Here is a 20,631-nt window from a genome sequence, read left to right as displayed (position 1 = left end):
TTAATGTGATTTTAAAGAGGTTTAGGGAGACAGGTACCTTTTCTCCGGAAAGAAAAGAAAAATGTGGGTGACAAAGGAAATATGCACTTACTCGATCGTTTACTAGTTAGGAAAAGCAAAATGAATCCAAGATTGTCTGCCTGTACTAAAATGGAGACTTGGCAGCTAGTGGAATTAATGTTTCTGACATGACAGTCCACTGAAGATTGCTGGGAGCAGGAAGGACTGCCCACAGACCAAAAAAAAGAAACAACTGTTGATGAAGTCCATGCAGAAAAAGTGGCTCTAATGGAAAAATGTGTACAAAGATTGGTTTGTTGTGAAGTGGAAGAAGGTCATATTCTCAGATGAGAGTCATTTCTTTTGTCCAAGGAGAGCGAGTACCCGATGTTCACAAATCAGCAACTGAGAAAACTTCTCCCTCCCACCTTCAATAAGATCCTGAAACCCAACTAAAAGGATGTTCTGGGGTTGTATTACAGACGATGATCTAGGATCACTTGTGCCTGTTGATGGTATGATGAAAAGTGACCAATACATGAAACTATCGGAGAAAAGAGTAGCCCCACAGATCCAAAACGACAAAGAACTCATCTTCCAACAGGATCTCACTCCATGCCACACTTCAAAAATGTGAAAGAGTTCCTCAAAAATCACAACATCCAATTGCATCAGTGGCCAGGTAACTCTCGACATTAACCCAATAAAAAAATTTGGAAAATTTGTGAGCCAGAGTGAAAAAGAGACTTGGAAAATTAAATTGTAATAACTTAATACAATCCATTATAAAAGTATGGTTTCGAAATGCAAAAATAAGAAAAATGTGTTCTACTTTGGTAGAGTCCATGCCTAAGCGAATTAATAAACTTAGGCATGGACTCACGGCTTGCTGGAACAACCTGAGGTTGTGGTGCTGATGTCTCATCTGCACTAGCCCTCGCATTCTCTGCAGCAGAATACTGTACTCCTGTCTGGCAAAGAAGTGTGCACACTAACATTATAGACACCCAGCTAAACTCTACCATGCACACAATTAGTGAGACACCGAGAAGCACTCCTCTCCCCCTGGCTGCCTGTCCTATCTAACTTTGCTCTACCAAATATATGAACTTATTAGGAACAGAAGAGCACACATAAATTATTAGGTAAAGTTGGAGTTTAATTTTTGTACTTTTCTTGCGAAATTAAAATTTTTCTTTAAAATGCGAGTGTTTGGATTAATTTGTTTGCTACTGTACATAGTATTGGCTACACTATGAAGATGACCTGTTTGCTATTTGACCTCATCACTTAGACACATCAGATATGTTTTTAGTACATTTAAACAACTAACATCTACAAATACACCTAAAGAAAAATAAATTAACCACTGTTCGCTTTTCCTAGACAGACTAGCAACTTAATTACCAAATCACATTATACTTTTCTGTTTATAGAAAACCCACACACATGGGATGATACTTAGGCAAACAATCACACCACCCACCCCAACAAAAACGCACCTTCAAAACACTTACACTTATCAGAGCTATTGGTTCAAATGATATAGCCCTTGAAACTTACTCAAGCATTTGGAACACATTTTTAGCCAATGGATATAACCACTATTAAAATAGATCACATGGCATTCCTCCTGCAACCAACACACAAGATGATCTCACTATTCTACACCAGTCTACCTCCTTTGCCAATCTGGAAACAACCTTGAACACAGATCTGAACATCCTGGAGGTGTACTTCAAGTAGTGGTACCTGAAGCCAAATCCAACAAAAACTGTGTCCACAGCATTCCACCTGAACAATGTAGAGGCGAATCGACACCTCAACCTCATTTTCTGTGACAAAATAGTAGAACATGAGCCTCACCCGAAATACCTTGGAGTGGGCCTCGACAGAAGCCTAACTTATAAAAGGCACATCACCAACCTGTCCAACAAAGTTAAAACAAGAAATAATATCATCTCACAGCTTGCTGGAACAACCTGAGGTTGTGGTGCTGATGTCTTAAGGTCATCTGCACTAGCCCTCGCATTCTCTGCAGCAGAATACTGTACTCTTGTCTGGCAAAGAAGTGTGCACACTAACATTATAGACACCCAGCTAAACTCTACCATGCACACAATTAGTGAGACACTGAGAAGCACTTCTCTCCCCCTGGCTGCCTGTCCTATCTAACATTGCTCCACCAAATATATGGAGAAGACAAGCTTCGATTAAAGTATTTAATAAAGTAATGAGCAACCTGCTCCTGTCCCTGCACCAGACTCTCATAAATTCACCTAGTGTTCGCCTAAAATCACGAAACCCTTTCTGGTCGATGGATGAACCCTCTTCAGCTACTTTACCATCAACACCTCACATGTGGAGAGGACACTGGTCCAACAATCTTCCAAACAAATGGTTTCCTGGTTGAAGATCCCTGTGCCCTTCCTAGGAAGATTTGGTCATCTATCAACAGGATCAGAACTAACCAGGCCAGATGTGGCTACCAACTGCATAAATGGAGACTATCAGACCACCCTTATTGTGACTGTTCCCCTGTGGCCCAGATGATCACTCATAATGTGAATGACTGCCCAAGGTGCCAATTTCATGGTGGTGACCTCCAGGACATCCACGAGGTGACAGATGAGGCCCTGGATTGGCTTTCTGGTCTGGACATTGACCAGTCGCTGCTTTTGCCATATGAATAAATAAAGGGTACACTGAGTTCTCTGTATATGTATCCGTTAAGTAATGAGATTAATATTTTTACAGGCAGGACAGCCCTTTCAATAAAAGTAACAAATGTGTTTATAGTTTTGACTGCTAGAGTGTGTTGTAATCACATGTGCAACTTTTGAGTCGGGTGATGCAGCAGTTTTCGTGTGGCAACCACTGAAGTAAGAGAGAGTGTGTGTGAGTGAGTGGAGTGCGTCAGAAGTTGTCATGGAGCAAAGAACTGTGATAAAATGTTACTGTAAATTTTACTTTAAACTGCTACAGAAATGTACCAAGACCAAAAAAAAAATTTACAACAATGACTGAATCATGCACAGGTGTTCCACTGGTTTTCAAAAAATTTAAAGATGGGAGGGGGGGTGGGGGTCCTTGGAGGATGAACCACGCTGTGGATGGCGAGTTTCTGCATGAACAAATGAAAATGTGGAGAAATCTATGGAAATTGTTGCCCATGACAGGCAAATAACTAGTTGAATAAATAATAGGCTACTTGCTGTACAGCTTGGTGTCAGTAAGGAAACAGCCAGATTAATCTTAGAAAGAGATCTGCACAAGAGAAAGTTTGTTCGAGGTTTGTGCCACACACTGACACACAAACAAAGAGAGCACCATGTTGCATGTTGTCAAAATTTCATCCATGCAGTTGATCAAGATCATGATGTGCTGCAAAGAATTGTCACCGGTGAAAAAAGTTGATGTTTTCAGGTTTGATCTGGAAATGAAATGCCAGAGCATAGAATGATGTGGAACATCTTCTCCCCAGCAGAAGAACGTCAGGTTGCAAAAATCACATGTGAAGACAATGGTCACCGTTTTTTTTTTCGATACTGCTAGAATTATCCAATTTGTTTCCTGAGGGCACCGCAGTGAATAGTCAGTATTATTTAAGAGGAATGCAACGTATGCCCTCAAGCAACATGTCAGGAAAATAAGTGTTCTACAACAACTGTTTTCTGTTGCACTTTGTGTGCTGCCTGTGAAGCAGTTTCTGGCTTCAAAGTTGATCTGTGTGATCAAACATATCCCCCCCCCCACCATTCGCCAGATCTTCATTCTGAAGACTTTTTCACTTCCCAAAGATGAAGTGGAACTTTAAAGGGGAGTGCTTCACATCGACATTAAGAACATCCAACATGGTGTGACCCACACAATGAAGGAGGTTCCTGTTCAAGACTCACCATAATTTCAAACACCTATACGACAGAGGTAAACATTGAATCTGTATAATTGACAATTCCAAATATAGTTCTTTGTTTTGATATAATAATTGTCTCATTACTTAATGGGCACATTGTGTATAATTTCCATGCCACTTTCAAACCACACATTCAAGCTAGCTAATGTACGTGTGGACAGACTTATGTGTTCGTCGAGCATGTTGTTTATTATTTTAACGGTATAATAGAACACAGAAACTAAGTAAATAATTAATTTATTAACTTGATGCTGATATTTCGTTGGTGTTATAACCAGCATCTTCAGAGCACAAAAACACTGTTTGTCACAATACGCGAGACTAAACCAACATGGTGTACTTAAACAAAATTGTAGCAGCAACACAAAGACTAGAGTCCTGATTTTGGCGCCCTCTATCTGAAAAAAAAAAAAAAAAAAAAAAAAAAAAAACGCTATCATATATTACTAGAGTCCTAGAAAAGTGCTAGTTTTTTCTTAATATGATTGTCTCCCAGATCTTAATACAGCCATATTTGTTGAGATTTGGAGTGTGTTTTAGGGCTTCTGTCGCCTCTAAGAACAATCTCTCTGATTTATACGGGTTTCTGTGTAGCACTTTTGTGTTTTTCCAGTTGATCCTGTGTGCAGGGGTATCCAGAGCATGGTCTGCTAGGCCCGACTTCACATAATGATAATTCCGGACGTATCTTTTATGTTCGCTGATGCGGATGTTCACAGTTCTTCCTGTTTGACCATAGCAGGCTTGATTGCATGAGCAAGGTACTTGGTAGACTCCTGGATGTGATAAAGGAGGAATGCTGTCCTTGGGTGAGCGGATGAGGGTGGCTAATTTGCTACATGGTCTGAATGTAGTGCGTAGTTTATGTTTATTGAGAATTCTTGAGATCTTTTCGGATGTGCCTTTAATGTAAGGGATGGTGACTGTTTTGTTGTAGTTCTCTATGGTGGATGGGGTTTCTTAGGAGTGTTTAGTATTTTGTTTATTTTATGTGGATTGTAGCCGTTGGCCAAGAAGGTGTGGCGTAAGTGAGTCAGTTCAGCAGTAAGAGCCTTGTCATTGGAATAGATTGCTCTCGCTCTATGGGTTATCCCGTTTTTAATATGCCATATTGTTGAGAAGGATGATGGTGTGATTGTTTGTGTAAGTATCTGCCTGTATGTGTGGGTTTTCTAAAAACTGAAAATGATAAGGAACCATCTGGGAGACGTGTGATGAGTGTATCCAGGAAGGGCAGACAGTTGTTGGTTTCCAGTTCCATAGTAAAGTGGATTTTTGGATGTTGGCTATTTAAATGTGCTAAGAATGTTTTCAATGTCTCAGGGCCATGTGGCCAAATAGCAAGCACATCATCAATATAGCGTAGCCAAAGTGTTAGTTTGAGAGTGGCTGTATTGATTGCTTGTTTTTCCAGGTGTTCTATGTAAAAGTTGGCTGGGGGGGGAAGGGGGGAGCTCATGGTTGTCCCATCAATTTGTTTGTATATTTTCCCTTTCCATGTGAAATATCCTGCATGTATTGTGAATTTGAATAGTTCAAATATATCAGGGAGGAAGTGTGACTTCAGTAGATTGAGGGTTTCTATTAGTGGTACATTTGTGAATAGTGAAGTGATGTCAAAGCTTACTATTAAGTCTGAGCTTTTTAGGGTAAGGTGCTGTAAGATGCTTTTTAGGTGTGCTGAATTTTTGACAAAGGAGGGAGAATTGTTTGTTTGTGTTGCTGCTACAATTTTGTTTAAGTACACCATGTTGGTTTAGTCTCGCGTATTGTGACAGTGTTTTTGTGCTCTGAAGATGCTGGTTATAACACCAGCGAAATATCAGCATCAAGTTAATAAATTAATTATTTACTTAGTTTCTGTGTTGTATTATACCGTTAAAATAATAAACAACATAGCTAATGTACGGCTTGAAAGTGGTTTAAGGATCACAACTGAAGAAACCATGCTCTGAATATCTTTTCATGCAGAATTAAATGGAAGAAGACAACTGTGCTGCCTAGAAGTCACTATAGATCTGAGAGATATTTTATTCAGCATCAGCTTTAAAGTATTCCTCTAATCTCAATAAGAATGGCTGCATTAACTTTGAAAAATCTGGGAGACATTAATTCTAAGACTAGATTTGGCCTGACTTATTCGAATTTGCTGTTATCCAGCTCCTAGAAGGCACTTTATGATATTAGTTCCTTTTCAGTTACATTAGTTATAATTCTGAATTGATTCTACAATAATCTAGTTGAGTGCTATGCACAGCATTTTTAGGACCATAAGATGCACCCGTTTACATACAGAAATCATTTTATGGTCCGAAGGGAGGAGATACTGGGTAAGTCTTGGATTCCCATGTGATAACATGGGAATCCAAGACTCAGCCAAATCACGATTTTACAACAACAGGACATATGAAACTTCTGACAATTTCAGAAGTGTGTACCTGGATGAGAAATTCATAGGAAACTGTAAAAGAATCGATGATTATTAAGTCTTTTAAAAAATGCAGCATAAGTAACATGATGGATGGTACTGAAGATGACTTAGTTTTTGAAGAGACTGATAATAATAGTTCAGACAATAATACGAAAAGTGACGTATTATTTTTATTAGTAGCGAGACTAGTAAAGACGTACTGAATGCTGCTGGTACAAGTTATGGTAATAATAAATGAAATTTAAGATTTGTGAACATTTTTATATAAGAATATATTTTTACTAAAAATTGTCTCATAAATTTGGGAGGAGGGGGGTGTCTTATAGTCCGGTAGATCTTATTGTCTGAAAAATATGGTAATTTGTTGTATGATGATGCTGGTTAGAGAAACCAAAGAAATATTAAATTAAAGATGCCAAAAAATTATATCATGTTTTATCCTTTAACCAAATAAGCAAACAAAGTTTGTGCATGACATATCTAAACGACTAGACTACTTATATATAAAAGCTAATAACTTCACATTAATTGCCTTATTATCCCATAATACAAAGCTCACCACCTTTCGGAAGTTTAAATGTTACTGTAAATTTTACTTTAAACTGCTACAGAAGTGTACCAAGACATAAAAAAAAAAAATTTACAATAACTGTCTAAGTCATGCACAGGTGCTCCACTGGTTTTCAACATTTAAAGATGGGAGGGGATCCCTGGGGGATGAACCATGCTGTGGATGACGAGTTTCTGCATGAACAAATGAAAATGTGGAGAAAGCTATGGAAATTGTTGCCCATGACAGGCAAATAACCAGTTGAATAAATAATAGACTACTCGCTGTACAGCTTGGTGTCAGTAAGGAAACAGCCAGATTAATCTTAGAAAGAGATTTGCACAAGAGAAAGTGTTGTTTTAAGGATACTTGCGACATAAGACTGAATGATATAATCACGTAATCACAAGAAAGATATTTATTTAACCAAATATTTCGGTCTGGAAATAGCAGACCATCGTCGGTGGTATTACAAGAACAGTTTAAAAAATATACAAGCTAGAATACTAACAATAGATCGTTGAAATTAGAACATGCCGCGTGATGTTATATCACTAAGTATGAAACGAAATATTTTGAAGTAGAAACATGATTGAATTTGCTATTAAAAAAAAAAAAAAAAAAAAAAAAAAATTAATGAGTAATCTTGATTAGGCTTTCCCAGATTTTTGATATAGATATGCAGTCATTACGATTCAGGTTGGGATGATGGAGCAAGGCCTCCACGCTTTCCTTGAACAAACGTTCGAACCTATAATGGGATCTATGTAAGAGGCGCGTTTTGGACCAAAGGATGCTGTGGTCAGTTTCAATCCCGTGTTGAGCCAAACCAGACTTTTCAGGTTTATTGTGAAGAATGGATGATTGATGTTCTTGGATTCTTTTTTCAAGAGAACGTCCAGTCTGTCCAAAGTAAGAGAGATCACAGTTGCAAGGAATTTGATAAACTCCAGGAAGAGATAAAGTTGAGCGTTTGTCTTTAGGAGAAGGAAATTGAGAAGACAATTTGTTAATAGGAGAATACGTAGCTGTTAAATCAGGTTATCTCCGGTATTTCAGAACCTATCGCAAGAATTTTGAAGAAATATGATTTAACAGCTACGTATTCTCCTATTAACAAATTGTCTTCTCAATTTCCTTCTCCTAAAGACAAACGCTCAACTTTATCTCTTCCTGGAGTTTATCAAATTCCTTGCAACTGTGATCTCTCTTACTTTGGACAGACTGGACGTTCTCTTGAAAAAAGAATCCAAGAACATCAATCATCCATTCTTCACAATAAACCTGAAAAGTCTGGTTTGGCTCAACACGGGATTGAAACTGACCACAGCATCCTTTGGTCCAAAACGCGCCTCTTACATAGATCCCGTTATAGGTTCGAACGTTTGTTCAAGGAAAGCGTGGAGACCTTGCTCCATCATCCCAACCTGAATCGTAATGACTGCATATCTATATCAAAAATCTGGGAAAGCCTAATCAAGATTACTCATTAATTTTTTTTTTTTTTTTTTTTTTTTTTTTTTTTTTAATAGCAAATTCAATCATGTTTCTACTTCAAAATATTTCGTTTCATACTTAGTGATATAACATCACGCGGCATGTTCTAATTTCAACGATCTATTGTTAGTATTCTAGCTTGTATATTTTTTAAACTGTTCTTGTAATACCACCAACGATGGTCTGCTATTTCCAGACCGAAATATTTGGTTAAATAAATATCTTTCTTGTGATTACGTGATTATATCATTCTGCACAAGAGAAAGATTTGTTCGAGGTTTGTGCCACACACATTGACACACAAACAGAGAGAGCACCATGTTGCATGTTGTCAAAATTTCATCCATGCAGTTGATCAAGATCATGATGTGTTGCAAAGAATTGTCACTGGTGAAGAAAGCTGATGTTTTCAGGTTTGATCTGGAAATGAAATGCCGGAGCATGGAATGGTGTGGAACATCTTCTCCCCAGCAGAAGAATTTCAGGTTGCAAAAATCACATGTGAAGATAATGGTCATTGTTTTTTTTTCGATACTGCTGAAATTATCCAATTTGTTTCCTGAGCGAATTTGTTCCTGAGGGCACCGCAGTAAATAGTCAGTATTAAGAGGAATGCAACATATGCCCTCATGCAACGTCAGGAAAAGAAGTGTCCACAACAAATGTTTTCTGTTGCACTTTGTTACAAGTTTCTAAATTAATTTATCAGGTATATTAGTTGGGAAAGATTTAATGTTTCTTTCAAAATGGTGCATAACATCTAGTTTGTTAGGTTGTTAGGTGCTACTGCAAAGTTTGTCTTTATTAAGGTGTGACAGCTCACTGTTATTTAGGGTGTGGCTGGACAGATTGATCACATGACAGTTCTTTGAAGGTCGCTCCTCGTTCTCTCTTGTTTCCAGTAAGTTGTTTCTTTAATCACTGGGAAAGAAATATTCTGATTGGTTATGTTTTCACGATGGCTGTTTAAATCTTGCCATGGTTTCAGTCCATGATATTTATATGATATATAAATAAGCCTTTCTTTATTAGTTTCCAGAATGCATTTAGTACAGTTGTCAAGAATCCTTTCAAGGACATTCCAAATATCCACATTTTAATTTATCTGTTGGCAGTTCTCTAGACAAAAAGATAACAGGAATCTAGCTTTGAAGTAGTTTGTTTTTCTTCCACTAGAAGCAAGCTAGTAGTGTGAACGATTGAAAAAATCAACATCACTTTAGCATACTATGCGTACTGTAATGTAGCTTGTCTCTTTATGTTGTATGTACACTCCAGATGACGACACCAATATGAAAATCAAAATATAAGGTAATTATTTGGTTTAGATTAAATTGAATGACCATGTAACTATAAAAGAAAGGATATATATATATATATATATTGGCAAAGAGTCACAGCAGAATAACCATTTCATGTGGACTAGAAGAAATGCTGGTCCATATGACCAGCCAACATAGTCAAGCAGCATGGTGATTAGAGCTATAATATTACAAGATTACTTCATCCTTCTCTCTCATGACAGTACAACAAAAAACCCACACTGTATTACTATTACTACATGACACCTCCAAGGCGTCCAAAGACTCATCGAGGGAGGATGCCCACTCCACAACTCTCCACCTCTTCTACTCAACCCACCAACAACAGCGAACTGCAACCACCACCATCTACACCAGCACTATCTACGGCCCACTAACACCACTAGTATTGTCACAGACAATCACAAACATCCATGCCCACGGCGGATTTGAACCCGCAGCCTTTTGGCTGGAGAGTGGATACGCTAACCACTCGGCCAACCAGGCCGGCCTTTATTATCCAGAGGCTTGACTGTTATTGGCCACGGCAGTAGCCAGTAATTATATCAATGACATTGGCAATGAATTGGAGCAGGATATTCAGTTGTTTCTAGATGATATGAATTTGCGAAGGGTTATTAGAAATAGTACAGATGTGGTAGTCCTTCAGAAGAATTTTTATGTTGGGCAGATGGGCAGAATGGGTGCAAGTTTAATTCAACGAATGTAACTTCTTGAAGTCTGGGATACATTGATGCAAGGCTGCATACTCTGTTAGTGAAACTGTACTGGAGGAAGTGGGGGAGGCAAGGGACCTTGGAGTGATGACTGATAGAGACTTGAAGTTCAGGGGACATAATGAAAATTGTGGTGAAAGTAACCAAGAGGATTAACTGCAATACTAAGAAAGATGCTGACCAGCAGATCGAGGAGTTGTGATTCCACTGTATAAAGTCCTGATCAGACTATTGTGCTCAGATTTGATACCCAAGATTTCATAAATTTACCTTGGAAAAAGTACAGAGGAAGATAACAAAAATTATATCATTACTGCACAATGTTGGTTATGGGGATAGACTGAAGGAATATGGACTGCAAAGTTTGGTAAATAGAAAAAGGAGATGTAATATGACTGAGACATTTAAACTACAGGGTTGACACTGGGGATTTTTCGTATGGTGGAACAGGGGGAAGGAGTGAGGAAAACGGAATATCCCTCAAAGTCATGAACAAGAGCGTGAGGAGTCGTTTCTTTGCATGGAGGATAGCTGAAATGTGGAATGCATTGTCTGACTGAGTGATAAGAGCAGGAACTGTGAATAAGTTTAAGGAGTAGCATGATGTAGTGTGTTGTCTAGGGTGGGCTTCCCACAATGAGGCCTTGTGACCCCATGGATGTCGTGAATATTAATAATAATAATATAATAACAATTTGCATTCCTAATTCTTTGGTGTAAATGGTGTATTATAACGAACAATACACAGTCTATATTTGAGTTATAAGTCAGCAGTTAGAACTGAAGGAGGTAAAGTCAGGTGTGAGACAAGGGTGTATATTGTCTCCATGGTTATTCTTCATCTATATGTATGAAATATGAAGGAAAGTAGCATTAGGTCTAATATCAAAATCTGAAATATCAACTCAGTTTCTTACTTTATGTAGATGATGTACTCCTACACAAATTCAGCTGAAGTCTGTGGGATTCCCTTAACTAAAGTGAATAACACCTGTAACAAATTTGGTATGAAAATCAGCAATGACCAAAACTGTGAAAATAGGAAGCAGTAAACTTCAACTGTGTCATAAATAGAGAACTTATATTACAAGTAACAGCTACTTGGACACAATTTTTAATGAAGATAGCAAAATAAACATGGAAATAGACAACAGAATTAACAAAATGGGTATGGTAGGGAGGCAACTGAAGGAATTTATATGGAATAAGAGAGAAATTATTAAAGCTACTATACAATAGTATACAAGATTATTCAAACCAATTATAACTTGTGGATCTGAGAGCTGGATTAGAACCTTCCACCATAATGTATAACATCAAACATCTCCTAGGAGATGTGTTTTACATCATGGGTAATACTAAGAATAATGATCAGAACTTTACCCACCTTTGCAACGAGTTGCCCTAGTGTTGAACAATGCACCTTTAGCTTACGCTACAGTCCGCCGAAACCTTTATGGTTTGCTATATTCGGCATGAAACTCTTTGATTCCTATCTTTGAGTTTCTTATTCGGCTTTGAAATAATTTGGGATTTAATATCCCCTTAATTTAAATAATGTTACATCGCCAAAGTGAAGCCTATTGGCTCTTCATATTTAAGTAATTTATGGGTGCACCTTTTTGACAACTAGCATAGCAAAGTATAAAGTTCTCTTCGCTATAACCTCAGTATTACCTGGTCTACCTACTCACTGATGAGACCTCAAAAAAGGTCGAAACTGGTCTGGGTAGTGACCTTCCACCATAATATATAACATCAAACATCTCCTAGGAGATGTGTTTTACATTATGGGTAATACTAAGAATAGTGATCAGAACTTTACCCACCTTTGTAACGAGTTGCCCTAGTGTTGAGCTACTGCTTTAGCTTACGCTACAGTCTGCCGAAACTTTATGGTTTGCTATATTCGGTATGAAACTTTTTGATTCCTATCTTTGAGTTCCTTATTCAGCTTTGAAATAATGTGGGATTTAATATCCCCTTAATTTAAATAAAGCATATACAGTATACAGTAACGTTCAAGCTGGTTAATTTTTTTTTTCTTTTTTGAGATATAATGTCTAGAAAAAAAATATTGAATATAAAATATCAAAAATGCCATTTTATATCCATTTCCCTGGATATAAAATGGCAGATAATTGAGGCAGTCAGAAGTAGGTGATCATGAAGTTGATATAGGTGTTTCTTTAAACTTCTCATCATCTTCCTTTTTCCATCTTTTACCTTGCGGTGTCGAGTGTTAGTTAATCATCGGACCTCAAACCGTTCACAAGATAAGGTGGTCAGCCCTATGTCCCAGTATCCTATGTCTGTAGTGTTGAGTTCTCAAGGCTGGTTTGCCTGCTTTGCGGAATGAAAAACCCCAGGATAAACTGGGGGGAAAACCCTACTGTCCACACCCAAGACCGGCTAACTTGGCTATAGCTAAGGAAGATCCTTCAGCTCCTCACATCACTGACAGGAATCGAACCTAGGATACTCCTTCCCCAAGCATATGGTTGCGAAGAGCACAGCCTCTAGGCTAACTGTGCGGACTTCTTTAAACTTAACATCTATTATAAGAACAATTATGGAAAATGCAAACAAAATAAGATCTTCTGCAACTACGACCTCAAATTTTTAGCAAGAAAGATAGCCCACTCAAGAAGCCATATTCTTGAAGAAATGGGGAAAAAAAAAAAAAAAGAAAGCTTTATTTGGGTAGAAAATCAAACTCAACTTAACATGATCTTTTGTAATTCAATTAATAATAATGGAAAAGGCAACAAACATTTTGAAACATATTCAAGGAGAAATATAAAAAACATTTACAGCTAGCAGACTGTAGATTTAAGATGGTATAATAATCTACACATTAAATATATTCACTGTAGAAGCAGAAGTTCAGATACAAAGGCAGCTTTGTATACAAGTTTATATATAACAATATGATTGAATAAAAGTTCAATACTGTTCTATTCATGTCTGTATGTATTCGCAATTCCCTACTTACATAAAGTTAAAATGAATCTATTTAGCACTGCTTCATTTAGTGCTCTAAATTCTATGAACATATCATCTTGAGCATTAACCACTCTTATTGCACACACACACACACACACACACACACACACACACACACACACACACACACACACACACACACACACACACACACACACACACATTTACTTCCTTTTTTTTTTATAGTTGAATCAGCATAGACTATAAGGCAATATAATTGGGGATTTGAAATAGGAAGTGATCCTTGCTTAGAAGAAAATGATAAAAATGAATATCATATTGAAAAAAATATATTTGTAAGAAAGTTTTAAAAAGAATCATAGATAAGCAGTTCTCAGTAAACTGTAGAATTAAATTGGCAAGAATTAAATTGAATTAAAATGGCAAGTAAGAGGAAGAATGACTTCGGAAGGATAACCTTAGTGGGTGCTGATGGTATTGAGGTGACAAAATCAGATGTAATAGTCGAGTTACTGAGTGATCACTTCTCAAAAGTCTATCACCCAAGTGAGGATATCTCTATACCTATAGCAATACCTAATGTGAGAATTGAAGCTAAAGAATCAGAGGTATTAAATATATTGTGAAACTTAAATGCAAACACTGCGGTAGGCTTAGATGGAATATCAGCTCGGGTGTTGCGTGAATGTGCAAATGAATTGTCAACCCCTCTTACCTGGATATTTAATTTAAGTTTGAACTCTGGTATGGTCCCTAGGGAGTGGAAGTTAGGCAAAGTGGTTCCTTTGCATAAGGGTGGCTCTAAAACTGCAGTATTGAATTACAGACCAATCACCATCTCAGGAGTAGTGGTAAAAGTATTGGAAAAGTTGGTTAAAGACAAAATTCAAGAATGGGTGGATCAGGATATGATACTCTATAGAGGCCAACATGGTTTTGTTAAAGGTAGATCCTGCCTTAGCAATCTATTAACTATCCATAATAGAATAACATCAGAGTTGGACAAAGGAACTGGCTACACAGTGGTACTTCTGGATTTTGCTAAGGCTTTTGACAGGATACCCCATAGAACACTGTTACGCAAATTGGAGCAGATGGGAATGGATATTAAATTGGTGATATGGATAGGAGAATGGCTCAGGGAGAGATACCATAAGGTGGTGTATGGAGGAGCCGAGTCCAGAATGAGGCAGGTGACCAGTGGTGTGCCTCAGGGCTCTGTGCTTGGGCCAATGTTGTTTAATTTGTATATAAATGATATAGGAAACGGCTTAAAGGGAGATATTCAGTTGTTTGCTGATGATGCAAAGTTGTGTAGTGCAATAAAAAATCAAGCTGATGTTGAAAGTTTGCAGGAGGATTTAAATAAGCTGGTAAAATGGGCAAAAGAAAATGGATGTCAGTTCAATGTGGAAAAGTGTAAAGTCTTGCATTTTGGGATTAAAAGATTACCAGCTGTGTACTACATCGATGGAAAGGTACTCCAAGAGATTGATGAGGCTAGGGACTTAGGGGTATTGGTAGATAAGGAGATGAAGTTCAGAGGACACATTGCTAAGGTGTCCAAGATTGCACATAGGATTACTTGGTTGTTGAGGGACACACTGACATCCAGAGATAAAGAGGTTATTATTCCCCTTTATAAAGCATTGATACTTCCACATTTGGATTACTGTGCTCAGGTCTGGTCACCTGGATTCCTTGGAGATGAGGAGGCTGTGGAGAGGGTTCAGAGAAGAGTGACCAAGTTGGTGAGTGATATAAAAAATGCTCCCTACATTGATAGATTGAGAGCTTGTGGATTGCAGAGATTGGTTGATAGGCGAAGAAGAGGGGATATGATAGAAACATTCAAATTACTAAAAGGTTTTTATAGGATTGATGCAGGGGAAATGTTTCAGCTGTGTGATAGTGATGGAAGAACAAGAGGTCATCTCTGGAAATTAAAGAAGAGTGTGGTTAACAAAGGTGTCAGAACAAGGTTTTTTGCCTGGAGGGTGGTGAATGAGTGGAATTCATTGCCTGACTTTGTTGTGAGCTCTTCATCTGTAAATGAATTCAAGAAGAGATATGACAGATATTGTTTTGCTAGCTTGGGTCTCCCGCGATGAGTCTACTGACTCTATGGAGATACCCGTAATAATAATAATAATAAAATAAATTATTCAAGACAAAATAAGAATTTGAAAACAAGAACCAAACATTGTCGTCATCACAGTGACAAACTTTAAAGAAAACTGATTCAATCAAGGAGGTATGTGGTAAGGTTGTCTGCAAGAATAATAAAATTAACTCTCTGCTGGATTCAAATTAAATAAATTAAAGCAGCCATGAAAAAGAATAAAACATGTAAAAATTACCTAGCAAGTTAGTCAGCAGATTCCCTGAGAGAATACAAAGAAAAAGTAAGAACGTTAAGCTGGATGTAAACGTAGCTACACACAAGTTGTAGAAAAACTTCAGTAAGGATATAGAAAACGATATTATGAAGGTGGGAAAACATTCTGAAGGATATTGAAAAAGACTAGAAATGAAGGAAAAGAGTATTGGAAAATAAATCACAGATAATAAAGGTATATTAAAACTGAAAATAAAAACATTCTGGATTGCCTGCACTAATTACTATGAAACATTGTTAAATGAACCAAGCAATAACAGAAACTGTAGCAGAAAATACTCAAAAATATTCAAGAGGAATGAAATCAAGATTATATGAATACGTGCGGTAGGGAAACCACCATCAGACACCTAAAAATGCAGAAAAGCTAGTGTTAGATGATATTCAACTAGAAGTGCTCAAATATGAAGGTTAAAACATTCAGAAGTTACAGTGCATAATTGAGAAGAAAATATGGCCTGAAGGTTTAATTTTGGAATAGAGCTCTCATAGTAGCTATCTATAAAAAGGGAAATAAAAACTGAATATGATAATTAAAGAATTTCCATAATGAGTATTCCAATCAAGATTTATGCAAGCATACTTGAGAAAAAAAAAACTTTGGAAAGAACAAGCTAGGTTCAGGTCAAACAGGGATTGTCAGAATCAGATTTTTGATTTAAGACAAAAATATCACTGGAATATAATAAGGATCTGTTATATTATGTATTCTAGACCTAGATCTGTATATATATCACTTTCTTGATCTGGAAAAGGCAGGCAAAACGTTAAGAGAAAAACTTTTCAAAATACTACAATCATGTGGGATAAAATGAACATTGTATAGGAAATACGTAGTTTATATTTAACTTATTTAACTTGTAAGTTAGCACTTAAAGCCAAAAGGGGATACTGGAAGATGGTTTGATGCAAAATCACAAAGATGCATACTATTTCACCATTAATTAAGAAGTAACATCAAAACTAATATCAAAATTACATATGCTAACCTCACCTCTTTAACTGATGCAAATAATGTTAAATTATGAATAAATTCAGTACAAGTCTTCGGGATTCTTTGACCAGACTGAATAACTGTTGTAGCATAATTGTCATGAAAATCAGCAACAGACTATGAAAATGGACAGCCACACTTGAATTCTTAATGAAAAACCTAATAAATAAGTAAAGTATTGTAATTATTGAGGCACATTTTTTTTTAGTGGAAGATGACAAATCAAATATAGAAATGGACGACAGAATAAGCTGAGCCAGCTGAATAAGTTTATATGGAATAAGTCAGAAATTAACCAAACCAATAAATTAATAGCATACAAGATAGTGTTTAAAACAATTTTAACTTATGGATTTCAGGTTAAGTAGAAATAAAGCTATAATCAAAGATCAAAAATACCAAGAGAGTTTTGAGAAAAATAGAAGAGTGAAGAGATGGATTAAAAATGAAGTTTAGGATGTAAATTGGCATTGATGGTATCAAGAGTTCGTGAGAAGAGCTATTCTAAGGTAATATATTATGTCCATGTAAACAGAAATGGAGTGAAAAAGTCAGAAAAAGAAAACAGCTGTTTGATGCCAAGATGACAGAAATATAGATATTCTGAACATCTATAATATAGATGTTCTGAGGCAGTTAGAAGCAAGTTAGAACAAAATATAAGATATAACAATACCGGAGTTCAGACAAATAGCAGATTAATATATGGGAAACCTACATGACAACTTCTACATATTGTGAGCAGCATTTTTAATTTCTGATGCGAAGATAACATTGCAAAAGCAATTATGAAAACTCAAAACTCTTCTCGATATGAATGATGAATCTGGTCCATAAACAGGTGGGAAAAGTACAAAATGTAGATATCATCTCCCTATCAACTATCAATCTACCTTCTTAAAGTGTTTGTTTCAACAAAAAGGTATACTAGAGAACTTAGGAAGTAATCTGACTCTAGAGGTACCAGACGGCTTGAAATTGCTGAGACCTTGTTAACCAGATCAGTACTTCTGTTTCACCCATCCCTCCACATACCTCTTCAAATATACAGTATAAGAATAACATTCGAGTTGTTTGGATTTAGAGCAGGCCAGTGTAATATGTCTGTTAATTGTAAGTATTCTTCTTGCAAGTTTGTTTTTTATGTGGGATGAAAAACTCAGGTTCTCAAGAAATACCCTTAAAAGACATAATCAAAAGAATGAAAGCCTCTATAAAAATCAGAACTCCCTGGTGGACACAGGAAGTTACAGAGGCAGTGAAGGAAAAGAAGAAAGCATACCAAAAGTTCCTGGCAAATAAGTCACCTTGTGCTCTTAGAGAATACAGGGACAAATGTAAGAAAGTTAAACACTGTGTAAAACTAGCTAAACAAAAGTCATTGGAAGACTTTGGTAAGAACTTAGAAAATAAATATCAAGAAGGTGGCAAGATATTCTGTAGGTTTTTGAAGAAGCTCAGAAATGGACGAAAGAGTGCTGTAAAAGGAAAATTAGAGATGATAAAGGTGATATGAAAACTGGAGAAAGAGATATCCTTGAAGTATGGGGAAATTATTTTGAAAAACTGCTAAATGAAACTAGCAGTGATGAGAGCACAGTGATAAAAAACACTGACCAGGAATGCAATCAGGAATACATATCCATGGTTGAAGTAGAAAAAGCCACCAAAAGTCTGAAATGCAGAAAGGCAGTTGGAGTAGATGATATTATTATTATTACAGGCAACTCCAAGGTGTCCTAAGACTCATCGAGGGAGGCCCTAACATCATGTCAAGAACGACTATTCGACTTTCACACAGTATCTATCACACCTCGCCTTGAACTCATTCACAACCATGGCACCCACAACAGACTCTGGCAGCGTATTCCACCCATTCACCGTTCTCTCCAAGTAAAAAACCCAGCTCTAACACCTTTGCCCAGCTTCCATGTATGGCCCCTAGTCCTCCCACCAGTCCTATTCTCAAAAATATCTTCTGAATTAATCTTATAGAAACCCTTCAGTAATTTGAATGTCTCAATCATATCACCCCTTTTCCGCCTATCAACCAATTTCCGCAACCCACAAATCTTCAACCTGTTCTCATAAGGTTCATTCCATAGACTTGCTATCATCTTGGTCACTCGGCTCTGGATACTCTCCACCTCCTCCCCATCAAGAAGAAACCCTGGAGCCCAAATCTGGGCACAGTAGTCTAGATGGGGTCTTATCAAGGCTCGATACAGAGGAACAATAACCTGTTTATCTCTGCTCGTCAAAGTATTTTTGAGCAACCAAGTGATTTGATGAGCTGATTTAGCCACTTTTGCGATGTGCCCCTTAAACTTCAACTCCCTATCCACCAACGCTCCCAAATCCCTGGCCTCGTCAATCTCCTGGAGTATGGTTCCACCAATGTAATATACTGCTGCTAATCTTTGCACACCAAAATGCATAACCTTACACTTTGCCACATTAAATCGACATCCATTTTCCTTAGCCCAGCCGTCCAAACTATTCAAATCATCTTGCAAAATTTTGACATCCTGTGCATTCACTATTGCTCTACCCAACTTTGCATCATCGGCAAACAAATGAACTGTTCCTCTCAGATCCTTTCCTATATCATTAATGAATAAATTAAACAGCAGTGGTCCAAGAACAGATCCTTGTGGCACACCACTAGTCACAGGCTATCTTGTGGACTCTACTCCTGAATAAACCACTCTCTGATATCTCTTCATCAACCACCCTCCTATCCATCTCACCAACCCTATATCCATCCCCGTATGCTGCAGTTTACTGATTAGAATTCCATGTGGTATCCTGTCAAAGGCCTTAGCAAGGTCCACTACAATCACTGTAAACCCATTACCCTTATCCAGTTCAGCCGTCACTGTGTTATAAAACGTGAACAAGTTACTGAGGCATGATCAACTCTTCACAAAACCAATGCTGTCCCCTATACAGTATCCCATTTTCATCTATCCATTCCTGTATTTTCCTCTTGACTACTTTTTCCAAGACCTTGACAATGATTCCTGATATGCTGATTGGGCAGTAATTTTCAACAGCAGTCTTGGAACCTCCTTTATGCAGTGGAACTATTTTCCCCTCTTTCCACCCGCTCAGGACTAACCCAGACCCGAGACTCAAATTAAACAAAATGGTCAAGGGCACTGACAATTCTTTAGCTGCTTCACATACGACATGAGCTGGTATACCATCCAATCCCACAGATGTATTGACATTGAGGTTTTGTAATAGACTATTCACCTCCACTTCATTCAACACAATTCCCGTATAATCTATTAGTTCATTCATTTCTGCAATGTCACCACCTGGATGATATACTCTTGCAAAGTGCTCGCTCAGTAATTCAATTATATCAACTGATTCGGTTACCTCCCTACCATCGGCATTCTTTAAAATCATTCTGCCATATACATTTCTTCTTTTACTTGCAACATATCAAAAAAACTGTTTGGGATTCTCTTTAGCCTGCATGGCTAATGTTGTTTCATAATCTGCTTTTGCTTTCCTTACCACACTCGTTACCCTTCTGGCCTGCGCTTTATACTGTTCATGTGCCTGTCGGTCACCTTTCTCCTTAAATTCCCTCCACAGCTGTTTCATTTTTTGCGGCTCAAGCTTAATGGTGTTATTCATCCATTTAACCCCTACTTGATTTATTATTTGGACTCTAGGTATACAGTCAGCCAATGCCTCATGCAAACACTTCTTAACTGCCTCCCATGCACTATCAACATCCAGCCCTTGCAGTTTTGCATGCCATGGCACTGAACCAATCAAACTCCTAAGCTTGTCATACATACCAGCCCGATAATTCCACATAAT

General features: G+C 37.4%; 1 protein-coding gene across 4 annotated transcripts in view; it reads right to left on the bottom strand.

Annotated features, from left to right (window-relative positions):
- LOC150102880 (uncharacterized) overlaps positions 1–20,631 on the bottom strand; it is a 539,029-nt gene that overhangs the window by 362,704 nt on the left and 155,694 nt on the right. The window lies entirely within an intron of this gene.

The sequence above is a fragment of the Typopeltis vanoorti genome, chromosome 9 (assembly GCF_054136105.1).
Source record: "Typopeltis vanoorti isolate ZY-2024b chromosome 9, IOZ_Tvanoo_1.0, whole genome shotgun sequence".
In the NCBI taxonomy this organism is placed as follows: Eukaryota; Metazoa; Arthropoda; class Arachnida; order Uropygi; family Thelyphonidae; genus Typopeltis; species Typopeltis vanoorti.
The sequence above is the reverse complement of the archived record's forward strand: the minus strand, read 5'-3'. Positions and strand labels throughout refer to the sequence as shown.